General features: G+C 41.1%; 1 non-coding gene across 1 annotated transcript; it reads right to left on the bottom strand.

Moving 5' to 3' along the window:
- Nucleotides 1-2,311: 2,311 nt before the first annotated feature.
- On the bottom strand, nucleotides 2,312-3,900 carry LOC111326271 (uncharacterized). Its single transcript, XR_015991267.1, has 2 exons — nucleotides 3,764-3,900; nucleotides 2,312-3,437 (listed from the first exon to the last, which is right to left on the bottom strand). It is a non-coding gene; the product is annotated as an uncharacterized LOC111326271 (transcript).
- Nucleotides 3,901-19,285: the final 15,385 nt, after the last annotated feature.

Here is a 19,285-nt window from a genome sequence, read left to right as displayed (position 1 = left end):
ATCTTATTAAGGCTGATAGTTTCGAAAGAAACTGTTTGGGGCTGCGTCGGTGGGAGTAACGAAATAATTTGGATATATCAACAAAGTTGAAATGGTAAATTGGCCACCGTAACGATTACAAAAGCTGACGTTTTGAGCGTTAGCCCTTCGTCGGAGAGAAGAATCTTATTAGCCTTAGCACATACAGAATCTACATGTGCGTTCCATGACAAATAAGAGCTGGTAAGAAGACCTAAATCCTTATGTATATGTACACTTTCCAAATTCTGACCGTTTATGTAATATTCCCTAGCTAAAGGACTCTTATTTATAGTAATTCTCATACACCGAATGCAAATATGGCGTTCAATTTGAATTTCCATTGTTCTGGACTCACTAGCCTCGTCTTCACGTGGAAACACAAAAGGATTATCACATGCGTGAGAGGCTAGTGAGTCCAGGACAATGGCAACTCAAAATGGACGCCATATTTGCATTTGGTCTATGATCTTACATTTCTTTGTATTTATTTTCATTTTATTATCCTTACACCAATCAGCAATCTTATCCAAGTCACTCTGAAAAGACGTCGTGTCATCTGAAGAATTAATAGTCCTATATAGTTTAATATCATCTGCATATAAAGCGATTGAGCTACCTTTACTAATAATAACCCCAGGCAGAGTTAATAGAGGGAACTGGTTATGAAAGCCGGCGGACTTCAGACGATGGAACTCTTTGTGTTGGTTTATGGCATGTCACGTGACCACGAAGGTGCACAAAATATGAAGATGGCGACCAGCGTGTAGGCTTGCTTCGAGTTTATTCTTTTTTTACGGATGATCTAGAAATAATCTTTCTGAAATATTATCTTAAGAGGATTCATAAGTGATGCCAGGGGTCAACTGCTCCGTCCTTGGCTGCGGATCGTGCAGACGATCGAAGGGAATAGGAATTTTTAAGCTGCCTGTCGCGAAAGAAGAGGCTTATCGAAAATGGGGCAAAAACTGGCTCGGAGAAGTAATAAAGGCACGCAAAATCGATCAGGATTTCGGGGAGCAGATAAAAAACGACAAAGTACACGCTTGCGAGAAACACTTCAAACCCGAGGATATAGAAATATATATGTAAGTATCGCTTTATTTTCAGTCCGACATGTTAAAAGAAAGCTATTTCCAATTATTATTGACAGGTTTCGAAGTAATAAAATGTGGCTGACAGGATCAGTGCACAGGCAGCTGGATTTTTTTAAAATGATAATCTATGACAAATATCTCCTTACTCAAATTATTCCAAATCATTCGTGGTTATGTTATTAAATCATCCATATTAATCATCAACATTTTGTTACAGGTTTCAGTTCTTAATCAGTTTGGTTACAATAGTAACACTATTAGAATAAAGAGATCCATTTCACGTCCGAGTGGCAATACCAAAGGTAGGAAAGATAGGAAGAAATCTCGGGAACAGGTTACCAATGCTAAGTTGCCATGCCAAAAAAAAGTCAAACTGTAAAAATGCTGTGTACTAGCATGACTGCCACAGAATTTTTAAATATCCTGACAAAAGAAGAATTTTTTCTCGATCTTTAATTTTCCTGACCTGTGTCTTGCTAGTCACTCGGCTGAATAGAGCAATTGTTAAAAAAATGCACCACCCTGTTGAAGACAATTACAATTGCAGGGTAAGTCCCTTTTGAGGATGCACATGAGTGGAATTCCAGAGTCTGGCTATGCCACTGTATTTAAGCGAAAAAGAATTTCAGTTTGCTTGTTAGAAATTTCATTGGAATTCTAGGTTTGTCAGGGTCAACAAAAAAGTCAAGTTTGTATGACTAAAACTAGAAACCTCGTTTGGGAGGTTTGAATTTTTTTGCCATATGTACTTCTATAAATATTATCCTTACCTCCCCCACAGAAGGGATTCTTCTTAAGACCCCCTCCCAACACTCTGGAAATTGCAATTAAGGTTCACACATTTCCTTGAAGTTTTTGGCCTTTGAGATCCCTCCATCCCCAAGAATTTTCAACCCTTTCTTTAAGCGGAGTATGGACATTTTCTGGAACTACACAATGCCAACTAGGTTGCAGCCTTGCTTCTGCAGTCCTACAAATGTAAGATGACAGAAAGCATAGGGAGTGTTTTTTTAATGTGAAATTGAAAAGAACATTGGTTCGCCATCCACAAATGCCAGTTTTAAATAACAGACCACTTTTTCACAATCAAACAGTGATTACCGGGATAACATGTTTTTAGAATTAATAATTCATAAGTAGTTTTCCATAATCCTCCAAATGCCATTCAAACAAGCTATAATTGTATTTACAAGAAGTTCCACATTCACATGAGAAAGTTTTAATTTGGCATTGTCACATTGTTTGGAACTAAACATTAGAAACTAGGTTCTTTTAATAATGTTGTAAACAACTTTGCTATTTGTTGTTCACAAAAGTAAATTAACTATAAATGGAGAGCTTTAACTTTGCTTCCCTTGTTCATTTTATAAGCAACTCTGACTAATTTCCTTGTGAAGAGACTTCCCCTTTGTTTGCTTCATTTTTATCTTGTTTTTCTCACTCACATCCTTTGTGAAGGAGAATGAGCATACCTGTACATACAAAGTAATAATGCCATGCAATACATCCTTGATCAGTTATGATCAATCCATAGTTAGAAAGAACATCACTATCACTGGTAGCTTTGAGAGTTATTGTAACAATTTCAAGTCCCAGTGAAACCACTTTTGGAGCTGGCTGGTGGAAGTACTGTTCTGCTACTACAAAAATCTTCTGAGCTGGCTCTGTAATTGACCATAGCCCACCACCGTTCAAACTTGAAATCAGATTTTGCATGCTTTGAATCATTGATACAGTCAAGTTTGCCAGCATTTAGTATTGCCATAGCTTGCTGGCTCTCCACAGTACCGATTCTTGCATGTTTCTTGTACAAATTGTGCAGCACATAACCTCCTAGGTATTGCAAGCCAGCCTTTTCCCTCTCATATAATACTGTAGTGGTGGGATATTTGTCACCAGAGTTAAGCAATGAGGCAGTTGGCAACTTTACTTGACAATAATGTGGCAGCATTCCTTGAAAGTCCAGTGAAGAACTGTGTAGACTTCACAGGAACTGTTGCATAATATTTCTGAAAAACTTCACTAAGTCTCCATTCTTTAAAAACCAATCATACATTGATTCTATACTAGTGAATTCGAAACTTCTTTCCTCTGGCTGTTGAAAAGAATACTTGCTTAGTTCATCCCTCAAGCTTTTTGTAACAATTCAGTTTCATTTATTTTCCTGATTGCGGAAGCCACAACTTCAGCAAGTATGCTTACACTCAAAGCCTGAATAGATCCTTCGTGAAGACTGCTGTGTTTCAAACTTCTGTGTCGTTCATAACCTCCTTTGAATTATACTTTTTCCCACAGCCTGCAGATAATTTCAAGTTGCTGGACCTACAACAAACAAAGAAAAATTACGATTCGTGCAACATATTGCTACAACCAGCTAAAATTCGATGTGATACTCTGAACTCAGAGCTGTTTTCAGCAAGTACTTCTCATATTAAACGAAACATTCAGTGTAAAACATATCCTTAGCTTCTGCAGAAACACTGATCAGTCACTGCAGGTGGGACATGTATATCTAAGTAAAATTTTTAGGTGTAAATTTTTTTTCGGGTGACTCGAGTAACTTGCCATGCCACAAATATATAACCGAGCGAACGTTTTGGGTCGGTAGCAAGAAATTAGACACGTAAATTAGCACAATTGGAACTTACATTGTTAACTGTTGCTACAAACTGCTGATTGACGGTTTCATCACCTTCTAAAATGTCTAAAATAACTTCGAAATCGTCTCCCCATAGCAAGATATCATCTACTTCATCCGCCATCTTGTTTTGAAGGTGTGCACCTTCGCGATCACGTGACTTGTACCTTCAACCTCAGAGGGCTCTCATTGTTCTTATCGTTTGAAGTCCGCCGGCTTTCTTAACCAGTTCCCTCTATTAACTCTGCCCCAGGTAGATCATTGATGTAAATAATAAAGAACAAAGGTCCCAACTGGGAACCTTGAGGTACTCCATAGGAAATTGTTAGCCAGTCAGATAATTCCCCTTTTACAACAACTCTCTGCTTACGGCCACTAAGATAGTCTTTACACCATTCCAGAAGACGCCCACAGACTCCATACTCAAATAATTTAGCCAAAAGAATATTTTGATTCCCAAGGTCGAAGGCTTTAGCAAAGTCAATAAATACCACATCGACTTGACCACGGTTATCTAGGGCTTTACACCAGTCATGATGTACCAAAAGAGGCTGTGTTGTGCAGGATCTACCCCTGAAGAATCCATGATGAGAACAATGAATGAAGTCAATAACTTGTTCATAAATTGTATCATACACCAATCTTTGTTGACATTTTCCTGTGATGGTTAATAGTGAGATACCTTTGTAATGCTCTACCGGCTCTCGTTCACTGTCCTTGTGAATGGGAGAAATATTTGCATGTTTCCATAATTTAGGAACTTGACTCATCTCAAAAGACAAATTATAGAGCATACATAGTGGTACTGCAGACATATATGCCGTCTCCTTCAACAGGCGGGCTGGAATTTTGTCTACCCCAGAGGACTTACTGCCATTAAGTTTTTGTAATATCTTTTCAACTTCATTTGTAGTACATGACACAGAGTCTGTATGTTGATTAGCACATTGGTCATTCTGAATGTCATGCAACAAAATAGAAGGAGCACCATAACTTTCTTTGCAGAAGAAGTTAAGCTCTTGTTAGCATATCTCTTAACGTCTTTCCTTTGTGATGTGATAGTAGGGGTTAGTTTTGAGGTTTCATTTTCCGATCGGAATGCTCTTGAGGTGTAGAAAAGCCGTATGAGATTGTGTTATAATATTTCTTCTTTGCGCGCGTCAAAACCTCCATCAAAGTATCCGCCATTAACTACGACCTCCTAATCCAAAAATATTCCAATTTTTCCTGGTATGTAATCATTGGAGTAGCTAAACCCGCAATCCAGTGCTCGGACAGGATATCATTTGAGATAAGAAGGGTTCTCCTGAATCTCAGTTTTAGAAACACCCCACGATTGGACTGTACTACTTTAAAAAATAAGGGTTGATGTTAGTCTTATAATGCGCAGTTAGATGTATCACTGCGTAAAAGTGTGTAACTATCAACAGTTTCTGGGGTAGCATTAACATCTTTTAGATAGCGTAGTTTTATTCATGTTCATTACAACATGAAAAATGTACCCGTAATCGAGTTATTACCTATACAAAAAGCACGATGGCCTGTATTTGTCGAAACAAACATTAAGAGCGGATATTTGAGGAAAGTTGAAAAAGGTTCTGTTCTGTGAAATAAAAATAACTGTGAAATAAAAAAGTCGTCAATCGCGAGTGCACAACACGCTTTACAAAGAAAGTCGCCAAAACAGCGTTAAAAGGACCGCAAACGACAAAGCAGCCCCGGAAAAAGGGTAAGGGGACTTCATACGATATATTCCTCGCTTTTATCCTTTTTTAATTTTTTTTTCTTTTTTTTTCTTTTAATAATTTTTCCTTTTATACAGTTGACTGGTAACACCGCACGCGTTACTAAGAAAGTCGCCAAAACAGCATTAAAACGACCTTTGGCAACAAAGCAGCTACGGAAAAAAGGTAAGGAGACTTCACACATTTTATTCCTCGCTTTTATCCTTTTTAATTTTTCCTTAATTTTATTTCGTAATTTTTCCTTTTTTCAACGGCCCACACTTCAATATAAAATTCGATGTTAATATGTTAGGTATTGCCGTTAATGAACTCTACACCCCAAAATCACACACAGCACGCTTGTATGGAGTCAAATATATGACAAAATTCATCGAACAAAATGTGTCAAATCTGTTGCCCAAACTTGGTATTCAAAATGTCGAAGTAATCAAATCGATAGTCACTCCGTCAAACAAACTGTCAAATCCGTTAATCGAAGTTCCAAAGTAATCAAATGCAGATTCATCGGAAGCAGGAACCCATCGTACGAAAACCCATCGTACGAAAACCCACCGTACAAAATCCCATCGTACAAAATCCCATTGAACCAAAACCCATTGAAGAAAAATACATTACATAATACGAAATTTGAGCTAGCGGGTTTGGGCTTCCTGTTTAGTAAGCCTAATTGTAAGCTTTGTTTGACTGCACGCACGAATGAATGAAATTTAACTTGCTAAATTTAGTACAGTAACTGAACGTCTACCAGCTAAATAAGCTTACTAATAAATAAAACGCAAATTAGCTTTCTTTTCTGTAAAAATTAAAAAATATTCCAGCATTTCACTTGCAAAACTGCTTTGATGACCCGGCGGGGTGGTTATCTGGCCAAGTAAACACATCCCCCATCAAAGCATTCTAAATGACAGATTTCTGTTATGTTTATATTTACTTGACAATAAAATGTTAAAAAAATACCCAAGTTGTTAATTGCTCATTAGATTCTTTTCGGTGTATTTAATCACTAAGAAATGTTTTAAATCGTCAAACTATTGAATTTTCAGGAGAAAAACGTCCGAGAACTTCGTTTCCAAGCATAACTACGCGGGAAAATATGATGCTTTGTTTGTGAAACACGAGATATTGCTTCCCAGCTTGATCGTTTTAGAGGTCAAAGTAACATACGTTAGTACCTGGAACACGCGGGTACAATATCGCTCTCTGCTGGTGAAAATGATCCAGTTTTGAACCCAGATGAGTCATTTTCCGTATAATTTTTCTAGAAAAGTTCACTAGAGAGGAAACAATGAGTATCTTGATTGTTTCAGTAGTCAGCTTTAACTGAGAAAAGTTCTACCTCGTGTTACATTAAACTCCGAATGCTATGGATTACATCATGTGTTTATCTGACCTTTCGCGAGAATACATAGGAGGATTGTAGTGTTACGAACTCTGATCGTCCTCATACTCTTGTTTACATTCATCATTACCCTGCCGAAGGGGATGATGAAATTTTGTGTGATGACTTTAAACATTTTGGGAAAGTCGTCTTCTGTAAACGTCAGACGTTCATGGGGAGACCTGATCTCCTCACCGCCTCGCGTATTCTCACGATGTCGCTTGAGAAACCCATACCGGCAGAAGTTACCATCCACGGATACCCTGTTCGTATCTGGTGTCGCGGAATAAAACCTTTCTGCTCAATTTGTAAAACCATGGGTCATAAAGCCGCTGATTGTGCCTTAAATGGGAAATGCATGGGATGTGGGGAAGCTGGTCATTGGGCTCGTAACTGCCCTTCTCGTCGTTCTGATAATGTCTGGGGCTCTACGCTCCAAGGAGCTAGCGTTGTCCCTCCGGCTGCTGATTTCCCGCCCATTTCTTCTGGAAATGCGGCCAATCCGCCGGGCAACATTTCTATTCCATCAAATGCTGTTCAAAGCGATCTCGTTGTTGATCTATCTTCTAGTGAAATGGTCCTGTCTGTTCCTGGCGAAGCCAGTTGTAATAATGAAACCAATAGTTTAATTAAGGAACCTATCACTAAAAAATATGAGGCCTCAGAAGTTAACTGTAATTCTAATAATAGTACCTCTGGTCAAAGCACCAGTCAAGTTAATAATAGTAATTCTGGTCAAAGCACCAGACCAATAATAAATGAAAGTAGTAAGTCTGGTCAAAGCACCAGTCCAATAGTTAATGAAAGTAGTAAGTCTGGTCAAAGCACCAGACCAATAGTTAATGAAAGTAGCAAGTCTGGTCAACGTACCAGCCATGTAATTAAGGAAAATAATAGTAATTCTGGTCATAGTAGCACCAACGTAATTAACGTTAGCAATTGTCCCGTTGTTGGTGGCATCGATGAAGATATCACCGAATTTACCTCTCAGGACTCTACCCCTGTCCAGGGCTTAGAGTCCCCTATTATCTCAGAATTCTCCTCTCCTCTCACGTGGAGTGTGTCCTCTGACGGTTTTGAAACTGTCACCAGGAAACGCCCTGGTAAAAAACGTGTCATGGTTCCATCCCAAGCTCAATTATCTCCAAGCAGACGAAGGCTGTTCCCAATCTTCCCAATAGGAAGGGGAAGCCCCAGCCCCAGCCCTGGCTTTCATGAGGGTCATCCATTTTTCCTCATGACTTTGTCTGTCATTACTTTAAATGCTAACGGTATCAGAGACCGGTCTAAGCGAGATGGTCTCGTGCAGTGGCTGCGGAACTTACCTGTGAGTGTGGACCTGGCCTGTCTCCAGGAAACGCATTGTGCGTCCGCCAATGAATGTCGTTCTTGGTTTCTTTCCTCTGGGTTTAACTCTGTACTATCTCCAGGCTCTACTCATTCTTGCGGGTGTGTGATTCTTTACAGCCCCACGTTGTCTTTACCTAACTCTTGGTCCGATTCTGACGGCCGTTTTCTTCAGTGTGAATTCTCCTTTCGTAACCAATCTTTCCGTGTCTGTTGTTTGTATGCACCGAATCGCAACCCTGCTCGAGACCAGTTTCTAGACGGTGACCACCCTAAAGTGGACCCCTCCATTCCTACGCTATTGTGTGGTGACTTTAACACTGTCTTTGACCGTAGCCTGGACAGACGTGGCTCGGCCCCTTCTGACACGTCACGAGAAAGTACTACATCACTCCGCGGCCTTTTTGACGCATGTTGCGTTCTTGATATCTACCGGTATCTGCACCCCACATCTCCCGGTTTTACTTGGACTAAGTGGAATGGCGCTCTTGTGTCCCGGATTGACCTAGTCGGTGTTCCTTTCCTTTGGATAATATCGATAAATTCATGCTCCGTTGTTCCGTGCCCTTTCTCGGACCACTGTGGTGTTCTCACCTCGGTGTCTGTCCCAGATACTGTTCCACCAGGCCCTGGGCTTTGGAAACTGAACACAGCCATCCTCAATGAAAGTGAATATGTCCAACTGGTGACCGACTTCTGGCGCACTTGGCAAGGCTCAAAAACTGTATTCACTTCTCTTAGAAAATGGTGGGAGGATGGCAAAATCGCCTCAAAGGTCTGACAATTAACTATTGTAAGTCAAGGTCTTCCACGAGAAAGCGCAACAGAGACACTCTCGTCAATTTCATTGCCCACCTGAAAGCAAAAGTGGATGCTGGTTCAGTCTCATGTGTCACACCCTACCAGTCAGCTCTCTCCACCCTTGCAGCCCTCGATCGTGAAGCTGCCCGTGGTGCCCAGGTAAGGTCTCGGATTAGATGGGTTGAGGAAGGTGAAACTTCTTTTGCTTAGAGAGAAAACGCTCAGTAGATCATTGGATACCCGCCTTGCGCGACAGCGCAGGTTCTATTGTCTCGTCCCCAGAAGACTTATGCCTTACGTTAAACTCCTTCTATTCTGATCTTTTCTCGCCACTCCCACCGATCCTCATGCCCAGTCCTCTCTCCTGTCTAATCTCTCGTCTTCACTCCCTCCTGATCAGGCTGAGACATGCGAGGGCCTTCTAACCATGGAGGAGTGTCTCGCTGCAGTCAAAGGCACGACAAAGAATAAGGCCCCTGGCCTGGACCGTTTCCCGGCTGATTTCTACTACAGGTTCTGGGGTGTTTTCGGTCAAGACCTTGTTACTGTCTTAAATCACTGTTTCCTCTCCGGGTCCCGCACTCTCTCACAACATCGTGGCATTATCACCCTTTCATTCAAGAAGGGAGACTGCCTTGATCCCCGAAACTGGCGCACCTTGTTAAATGTGGATTACAAGATTGCATCCCGAGCTATCGCAGGCGGACTCTTGAAAGTGATCCATCTCGTAGTCAACAAAGACCAAACCTGTGGCGTACCTGGCAGGTACATCGGCGACAATGTCTCCTTAACCCGTGATGTGGTTCACTATACTATGTCCACGGGTTTCCCTGCAGCAATCTTGTCACTGGGTCAAGGAAAGGTCTTTGACAGGGTAGATTGGGGATTTATGAAGGCTACCCTCTCTGCCATGGGCTTTGGCCCCTCATTCATCGCGTGGGTGAGTCTTTTCTATCATCGTGTGCAGAGTTCTGTAAATGTCAATGGGTATCTCTCTCCCTTTTTCTATCTGTCGCGGGGTGTCTGACAGGGTTGCCCCCTGTCCCCCCTCCTCTATGTTCTTGCATCTGAAGTACTAGCTGCCAGTATTCGCGCTAATCCTCGAATCTCTGGCCTGTCCATCCCCGGTTTTCCAACACTATCTCCGATATCTCAGTATGCAGATGACACGTCACTCATCTTGACGTCTGACAACTCTATAAAAGCCTGTTTTGAGGTTTACACTCTTTTTGAAGCTGCTTTCGGTGCTAAACTGAACCAAGCAAAGTCAAAGGTCTCTGGTTGGGTCAGTGGGTTGGCCGGACTGACCCCCCAGTCGCCCTGGACTGGTCGCCAATGAAACTAAAGATCTTGGGAGTTTTTGTTGGTCCCGGGGATTTAGAGGAGGAAAACTGGCACCCTCGCATAGAGGCTGTTCACCATGTTCTCAAATCCTGGCGTAGTCGTTCCCTGACCTTCCGCCGTAAGGCTCTAGTCATCAATGCCCTTGCCCTCGCCTGGGTGTGGTATGTAGCGTCTCTCGTCCACATGCCTGCCTGGGTGCGGAAGGAACTTTGTCGTCTTGTATTCTCCTTCTTCTGGTCTGGTAAAAGGGAACTCGTGGCCTGCACTGCCGTGACCCAGTCCCCCCTATTTCGGTGGCTTTTCTGTTGTGGATGTTTATTTAAAGTATGGGCTCTGCTCGGCCAGTGGGTGAGAAGGTTTATCACCTCCCCATCTGACTGGTGTGCTATGTTGCCTTTCTACTGTCATTCTCAGTTTGGTGTCACTCCCCTCGTTTTTTCCCGCCCTTTTTCTTTCGATCACCGTGTTTTACTGCCCTTTTACCAGTCCCTTATTCTTGCTTGGCACGGCCTCAATGGCTCTTTCTCCAGGTGCCAAAACCGCCTCATCTTTGGTTCTTCCTGTCCACTTGTCTGCACTCCTGTCTCTGATATGTCTACAAAGTCCTGCTATTCTTATCTCTTATCTGAGAACATGGTTCAACCACACTGTATAGAGAAATTCAACCTTGTTTATCCATCTCTAGATGGCGCTCTCTGTCACTATTCGACCTCGACCGTCCTGTGATAGACCTGAACTGGAAGATTGGGCATGGCGTCCTTTATACCGCCCAGCGTCTTGCCTCTTTTGGATAGTCAGTTCCCCTCCCCTGCTTCTGTGGTGCCCCAGTGGAAACACTGGAACAACTGTTTTTCTACTGTCCCCTTGCCCAAAGTATACTCTCCTGGCTCCTGTCCCTTATGTTTTGTTTTTCTTCCATGTGCCCAGTGTTACTCCTCTGTCACGTTTTCTTTGGCCTCAACTCTGATGAGCTGATTGCCACCCCCCGTATCTTTGTGTACCTTCTCAATCTGTCCAAATTCTGTATCTAGGAATCCCGGAATGACTTCTGCTTCTGCAAAACCCATCCTGGCGCTGTGGCGGTCATGGCTAACGTTCTGTCTTGCCTCAAACATCATCTTCCCATCTTGTTCAAGAGGTTCAAGTCTAACAGACGTCGTCGCTTTTTTCACCGGCAGTGGGGTGCCCGTGGAACCATAGCTTCTGTTGTAAACGGCTCTCTGGTTTTTTCCATCTAACTGTTTTTACTCCTCTCCCCGTTACTTGAGCGCATGTGACTAGCTTGAGCGAGTGTGTCTGAGTCACTTGTGCTGGGTCTCCTTTACTGGTATACTGCACAGTGGCTCCTTCATGTTCTCCGTTTCCGTCTCGTAACCTCTTGTCTGCAGTCTCCTTCATTGGTGCACTGCACGGGGGCCCTGGTATCCGTTGTGTGTCCCTTGTGCTGGGTCTCCTTAGTTGGTGTACTGCGCAAGGACCTTTTCGTCCGTCCTGTTATGTCTTGTAGCCCATGTCAGTGTGTCTTTAATGTGTGTGTGTATGAGGTGGGGTTCGATTCCCCAACAAAGTTGGTGTCTGGTGACCCTCTGTTTGTGGTGGACCCAGCTCGTAGGCCTTGCACCCCCGCCTCGAGTTGGATCAGAAGTGTGGTCGGCAGGCATTGCACCACCCTCACGGGAGCCTGGCTGTCCGCCTCAAACATAAAAAACTATATGAGATTGTCATAAACATGCAGATATAAAAGAAGTGCATCTTATTGTTGTTTTTAATATTGATATTCCAACTCAATCAGTTCATTCCAACTCTATTACTTTGCTTTATTTACAGTCAAATATTGATTTTAGGTTGCCTGTGGCAAAAAGATATTTTTCGAGGAAGGGGGTCCATTTTTGTTTGGAAAAAGTTTTTGAGGGTACATTTTTACAGATTGCATATATTTAGGGGGTTACATTTAGTAATTGACCATTTTCATATCCCCCCCCTCCCCCAAGAAGTAGTTAATGTATAGTCCCTTAAGACGCGTAAAATTAGAGCCAAAAATTAATCAGTAGTCGTTTCTCGTATAAAATGGTTACCAAGTTGGGCTGCATGGGAAATCATAAGCAGAAGAGAGTTCATTGCCAAATCTTTATTCTTTCGCAAGATATTGCACTAAAAAAATTTTCATTCATAACTTGCTTGAAATAAAGAAGAATTTAAAAAGGAAATTTGTCTTTTCCCTATCTTTCCATTAGCTTCTGAAGACTGGACTGATTTATTATTAAACTAGAACAAACTATTTGAGAAAATGAACGCTTATAAAAAGTATGCATCCAGTTTACGTTGGTTTGTTATCAAGATAAAAAGCCTTATGAACAGGTAATCATTGTCGCAATTATTGCAGCAGAATAGAAATATATATATATATCAATCACTTAGCTTAGAATCATAGCTATTTTTTATAATTATTTTAGTGACTATACATTTAGTTATGAGTAAACAGTATAACAATATTTTATGATTTTAATAGTTCAAATTGCTGTTATTATAAGTGCTCAACAATTGTGAATGTTTGATTCTAATAATGATCAGTGCACCTGGATCAGTCAGTGTTACTTTGATGTACTGTGGGCCAGTAGGAAAACAAAATTATATTTATAAAAAATTTTGCTTTTAGGCGAGGTTTTCCAAGTTTAAGTGGGGTAAGGTACTCACCGTACAGTTCACAGGCAAGAGCCCCTACTAGACAAAGAACACCATCACAGAGACATGTAAGGTATGTCCCAACACAGACGTGGACACACGATGTATGCGTATTGAGCAAACGAGAAGATAGCTGCACTCCATCAAGAGAATATCATGACACACTTAACGCTGCAGGTATTGGAAAAAAGAGGGTAGTATTTGACAGAAGTGGAAACCACCAATACTTTGTGAAAAAAATGGAGGAAGAGTTCCCCAAGCTTGCCAGACAGCAAGGTGCCATTGAAGTTTTGCGTTCCTCTGGGGGTGGTGCGGGTACAAGGGGACTTGTGGTGATACCATTAGAATCCCTACAAGGTTGATATTCCATACCAAGTCTAAAAACTAGTTTAGGCTCAGCTGTCCTATACGTCAAACCGCTGCAGACAGATTTACCTCTAACCATTGAGAAATCCACATTGGCTGATTCACCAATGGTAAGATGTATTCATTGCTCCCTGGAAGTGCCATTAACCGATCTCAGAGAACATCACGCAGCACTTAATTGTTCTGTGGCAGTCCCAGGATCATCAACAACTTCTGTTCCACAAGCTGGAAGTCAGGTGTCAGGTGCTCACAACAATTCTCTGGCTGTCCCAGCAGGTCCATCAATAACTTCGGTTACACAAACCAAAAGTCAGGTGTCAGGTGCTCACAACAGTTCTATGGCTGTCCCAGCAGGTCTATCAATAAATACTGTTCCACAAGCACAAAGTCAGGTGTCAGGTGACAATGATAAACCTTTCATCTCCCTAGAAGATATGTTAGTCTCTCATAGTGCAGCAGTGCCAAATACAACACCCGTCATCCAAAAACTACAGGAAATGTTCCCAGACACCCCTTATACGAGGATTAAAGAAATAGCCGAAAGAAGTCTCAATGTCGATAGTGCTGTTGAAGCCCTTTCAATTTTATCTGATGGCCACTCTTGTAGTGATGATTGCCTCTCACTCCAGGAATTGTTAGACTCCTTCCAAAGGCAAGTTTATGATGACGAATTCCACATAACAGTGGAAAGATTAAATTTGGGGTGCGATGCTCTAAAGGTGTACAAGTCCATGAGACCATTGCCGCAACCTTCGATAGCTCAAAACAAGAAGCCAAGACAAAGCCTTTACAGCAGTTCATCAGTTGCATCGAGGAAAACTGGATTTGCAGCATAGTTTCGCCTCTTTAAGTGCTAATGCATATTTATGCAATCAATCAGAACAATGATATTGAGGGCTGGCATCACAGCCTGAACAGAAGAGCTGCTGGTCGATGCGGTCTGCCCCTCTAGATGTTTGTGGCCCTACTGCAAAAAGAAGCGAGACTAGTGTCACTACAAATTCATCCAGTCTCTGAGGGGAAGCTTAAGCGAATGCAGAGGTCCACCTATCGCGAAGTGCAGAGGCGGCTGTTCAAACTTTGGGAGGCCTTCAACAAGAAGGGGAAATCACTGAGGCAGCTGCTCAAAGGATGTGCCAATATAAACAGGCCAGTGATGCACTTAACTGAACTGAACTTAGACATTATTTGCATTTACTACTAGGATATCTATTTGTTACTAAGTAGAATAAGTAAGTTTAGTTGCTTAGGCGCTCCGTGATAATGGGCAAAATATATCAAGATACGTCAGTTGGGGTAACTTGGTCATGATTGTTCAAGAGTAAGATAACGAACGTTCTGGGTATGAAAGATCCATTGGTACGAAACGACTGGTAACACCTGGGACTCCATGGGTCATCCCTTGCAATGCATATATTGAGCAAGGCAATGCAGGCAGGCCATGATGACTTGCCTGATGTTCTTTAGTTTACACTCTGTCTTCTTGTCAAGGATGCTCCATCTTCCTTTTAACATGCCATAAGCATGCTCTGACACAACTCTACCCGAGCAAAGCCTCTTGTTTAAGTAGCCCTTCCTTGAGTAGTACTTTCGCTGTACGGCTTCATTAGCCACGTGTAGCGTGGGAATGCTGAATCACCAACCGTTGTGAATGGTATGTCTCCATACTACCTTGTTCTTAGTACAGAATTTGAGAAAATCGGTCTCTGTTCAATGTTAACAAAGAGGTCGCAACTCTTCAGGAGCCTTGAGTTGTGGGTAGAGCCAGGAGCCCCCACAGCTGCCCACAGAAACCTCTTGTTAGATGCATGAATCCCAAGCTGGATACAGAATATCTCCTCTTGAAGCTAAAATAATTTTTGAACTTCATGCTGATGTAAACATGGAAACCATCCCAGGCTCCTATGCAGATAAATTACCAGTTTTCAAGAAAGCTTTCAACCTCTTGCTTCCATTCAGCACTATTTCTGGGTTGGTGTAGATCGCTATGCATTATTTTTGTCTGTTTCTTGTGAAGTGGTGTTAATTGTAGTAAAGTTTTGCGTGCGGTTTCTTTGTGTCATTACGTTACGTAGCATGTATTAAAACCGTATTGTTCATCGTTGGTGCAGTTTTTTCAGTGCAGTTTGTTTAGTGTAGTCTGTATATTTGTTCTTTTCGCTTCGTGCAGCTTTTTTGCCACTAGGCAGGGTTCACAACATCGGAACAAAAGTAAGTTTGTATAATTGTTAGTAGTATAGGACGTCTATATCGTACATCCCGCAAGAACTGGGTCCGAGTTTAGAAATAAATTAAGAAACGACGCAGTCATTTGTACTTAGAGCCGAAATTGAGTCGAAGTTGAATGAGCCGAAGTTGAGAGCATGTGTATATGGATAAAGTAATGTTTGCGCATGCTCAAAAAACTTTACGCATGCGTAAATGGATAAAATAATGTTTGTGCATGCTAAAAAAAATCTTTACGCAAATTAAGAGAAGTAACTGTTGACCGATGTCTCAGACCCAAAGGATTAGCACAGGTCAGAGAAATCCAACTTCACCTATTTTCAGATACCTCATGACAAGGTTAGTCAGCTGCTGCATATTTCCGTGTGAAGGACGTTGATGGAAGATTGCACTGTTCATTTGTCATGGGCAAGGCCCAGTTGGCTCCAATCAGAGAAATTTCCATACCTAGACTTTGAGTTGACTGCAGCAGTTATATCTGTAAAACTCAGCCACGTGATCCGGGATGAGTTGGGTCTAACTGTGAACAAAGTTATTTACTGGACAGACTCCACCTCAGTAATGAAGTGCATTAACAACATAACCAAGAGATTTCATACCTTTGAGTCAAACCGTTTGACAATCATACATAATGGATCTACACCCCAGCAATGGCGTTAGGTGAACAAAGAAAACAACCCAGCAGATGATGGATCTAAAAGGCTTAAACTGGATGTCTTGATCAAGAACAACCATTGGCTGACAGGTCCTAAGTTCTTATGGGAGGAAGAAGAATGCTGGCCGGCAATAGTCGAGATCCCAGACCTGAAAGATGAAGATCCCTAAGTTAGAAAGGAGAATCAAATCTATGTAGCATCAGCGCGTCGCTATGTTATGGAAGAGCTTATGATGTACTATTCTTCTTGGTGGAAACTCAAGGTAGCAGTATTATGGTTGCTGCGCTACAAACACTACCTTAAGAACAAGATGCTACAGCACAGAAAATGGTCTTTAACCAAGCAAGAGTTTGAGGGGAAAGGTAGTCAACTTACGCTTGAAGAGCTTCGTGAGGCAGAGCATGAAATTCTACGCTGTGTTTAAATGAGGAATTTCTCCGAAGTAATTGCCCTTCAGTCTGAAGAAGATCCAAGATTGGTGAAGAGATTAATGAAAAAAATGGGACTTTCAATAAGCAAGTTAAACCCTCAAATCCATGATGGATTGTTGTGAGTAGGAGGCCGTATTGGACTAGCCCCTTTATCTTATGACTTGAAGCACCCATTCATTTTGCCTCAAGATATGTGATAAGTTGTTTTTCTTTTCAGATTAGTGAAATAATGGCAGGTCCTGATGCTCCTCAAGATAGTGAAGATCATGCTACTTCTGTTATGAAGGTAGCAACAACAATATTGGGTGAATTTAAGCCAAAGAAGAAGATTTTTAGGCCCAAAGTGTCATGCAATGGAATATGGTATGTTTGGTCATCAAAAGTTGTAAGTCATGTCCTTAGACCACTTTGTTTGCACCGACGAATTTCTAATTTCCATTGTTCCCTCAAAAAGGCAATTATATATGGCCAACATCTAGATTATGGGAACAATCACAAGTGGTCATCTTCAGCATTTCGCAGCGAGGAGTATAAAGACAAAATGGCTCCTTGTAAAAACTGCAGAAAAATTTTTGAGAATTTAACAGGCTTTATTGGTGATGATGATCATGGTATTGAGGGAGGAGAGACCTTGGCAGCATGTGCCGTGTATTGTCCCGTTAGTCAACCTCTTCAGGATGATGGGCAAGTGTTGTCAGAATCAGAAAAGGCTGCCATAAAAAAGAATTGGGCTCGATGTGCAGTTCTCTTTGACCAGTTCCAAAATATTGATCCTTTTTTGACACAAAGGAGTCAGGCAATGTGAAACAGATGAAAAAAATTCTACAGGAAAAGAAAGATGTTCTTTACATATTTGGTTTGAAACCAGAATGTAATCGCAAATTTTAACCTGATTCTTATTGAGGTAGGAAAATAATGTGGTCCGTGACATTCGTAATAATATGAATGAGCGCAGTTTAGAATTGCAATATAAGTAATTTTTGTAAAATCACTTACAACTGTTTAAGAGCGAATGTTTGAATTGGCCAAGTGAAAATCGAAAAATGTGCATGGCACATAATCGAAAATTGAAAACCTTTATATTTTTCCCAGATATACCATATAGTGAACTTAGAAACGTGGTAAGGATTCTTTTCCCTTACTTGCTTCTTTATCGTAGAAAATTCACGAAAACTGAAACGAGCGTCGGTAGCCGTAAAATGGCGGAAATCAGTGCCCCGAGTAGAGGTAAATCAACTTTGCTCATGAAAAGTGCAAATGAAAGCAAGCTCGTATCAATTTGAAAAATTTGTATAGGAGGCATTAAGGTATGGCTTAAGTCTAAAACGGGACCGTTTCATTCAATTTTGACATCACGGAACGCTTTTAAATAATCACCAATATTTCAAAATCCAAATATCGCATTTTGTAGCAAATTTTCAATTATCATTTTCACCATGCGGTATAACTCAGAATCAGTTCAAGTTAAGCTCATCATAAGTGGAAATAGTGTTGTTTTCGAGGATATAAAAATTAATTTGGGGCTTTTTATTCCCGCACGGAAAAACCAGGCCAAACTTTGTAAAAATCGCAACATCGTCATTTACTTTACGACATAATCTAATTAGGCACCCCGTGGTTAAATCCAGAATTCCAAGCACATTTTAGAAGTTAGCACCGTGGTTGATCAGGAAATTAATACAGTAAGCTAACCTTGCATAGCTAACCACGGCAGATTGGTTTTTATCTCTGCTTTAGTTTCAAATTCTCATCCATTTCCCATGGCGGAATTGTTTACAATAACACATTCCTTAAGCTTGCGGAGGGCGTTTGTTTTTCTTTGCGTATTTTAACACCTATTTAAGAAAGTTCTAGGGTAAACGTGAGCTTCATTGTGGACTTAAAAGTGAACAATTCAATCATTTATAACGGCAGGTCAAACGTTCTTTGCCGAAGACGTTGAATATGGGAAGCAATCTGTGTGTAGATGTGACACACTCAAGCATTTGTCAAGCAATGCTGAAATTATTTCAAGTTGTTCCCATCTTGTAATTTTGCGGTCATGTATATCGATGAATAGCGTTTTTTTTTAACAAACTTGTTTACATGATAATTTTTCTTATCAGTTAGCTATTGCTGTCAAACTTGTTAACTTAGCAGCGGGGATCTCATGTAGAGTTGAATGTATTAATGACATTACCTAGAAGAGCCAATAAGAACACAAAACAACAAACGGCTATAGAAAAAAGATTAGGGAAAGGATCAAAGTCAGAGTAAAGGCGAAACACAGGCAAAGTACGAAATGATTGAAATAGGAGAAGAATACTAAGTACGGAGCTGGAAACAGAATGAAATAGATAGGGTGAACTAGACGTGAGGATAAATGTATGATAAGCAATGTGCTGTTTAAAATCATTACTACAAACAAAGAATCTTAGCTGAGTTGATAACGTTCTTCCCAAATTGAGAGTTCTGGCTACAAAACTCACGTAAATTGATTGGGCTGGAAACTGTTCTCAAATTAAAACAACTAAGTCGAGAAAAAGGTAATTCTTTTTGGATCTTCTTTCATATTTC

The sequence above is a fragment of the Stylophora pistillata genome, chromosome 8 (genome assembly GCF_964205215.1).
Source record: "Stylophora pistillata chromosome 8, jaStyPist1.2, whole genome shotgun sequence".
NCBI lineage: Eukaryota > Metazoa > Cnidaria > Anthozoa > Scleractinia > Pocilloporidae > Stylophora > Stylophora pistillata.
The sequence above is the reverse complement of the archived record's forward strand: the minus strand, read 5'-3'. Positions and strand labels throughout refer to the sequence as shown.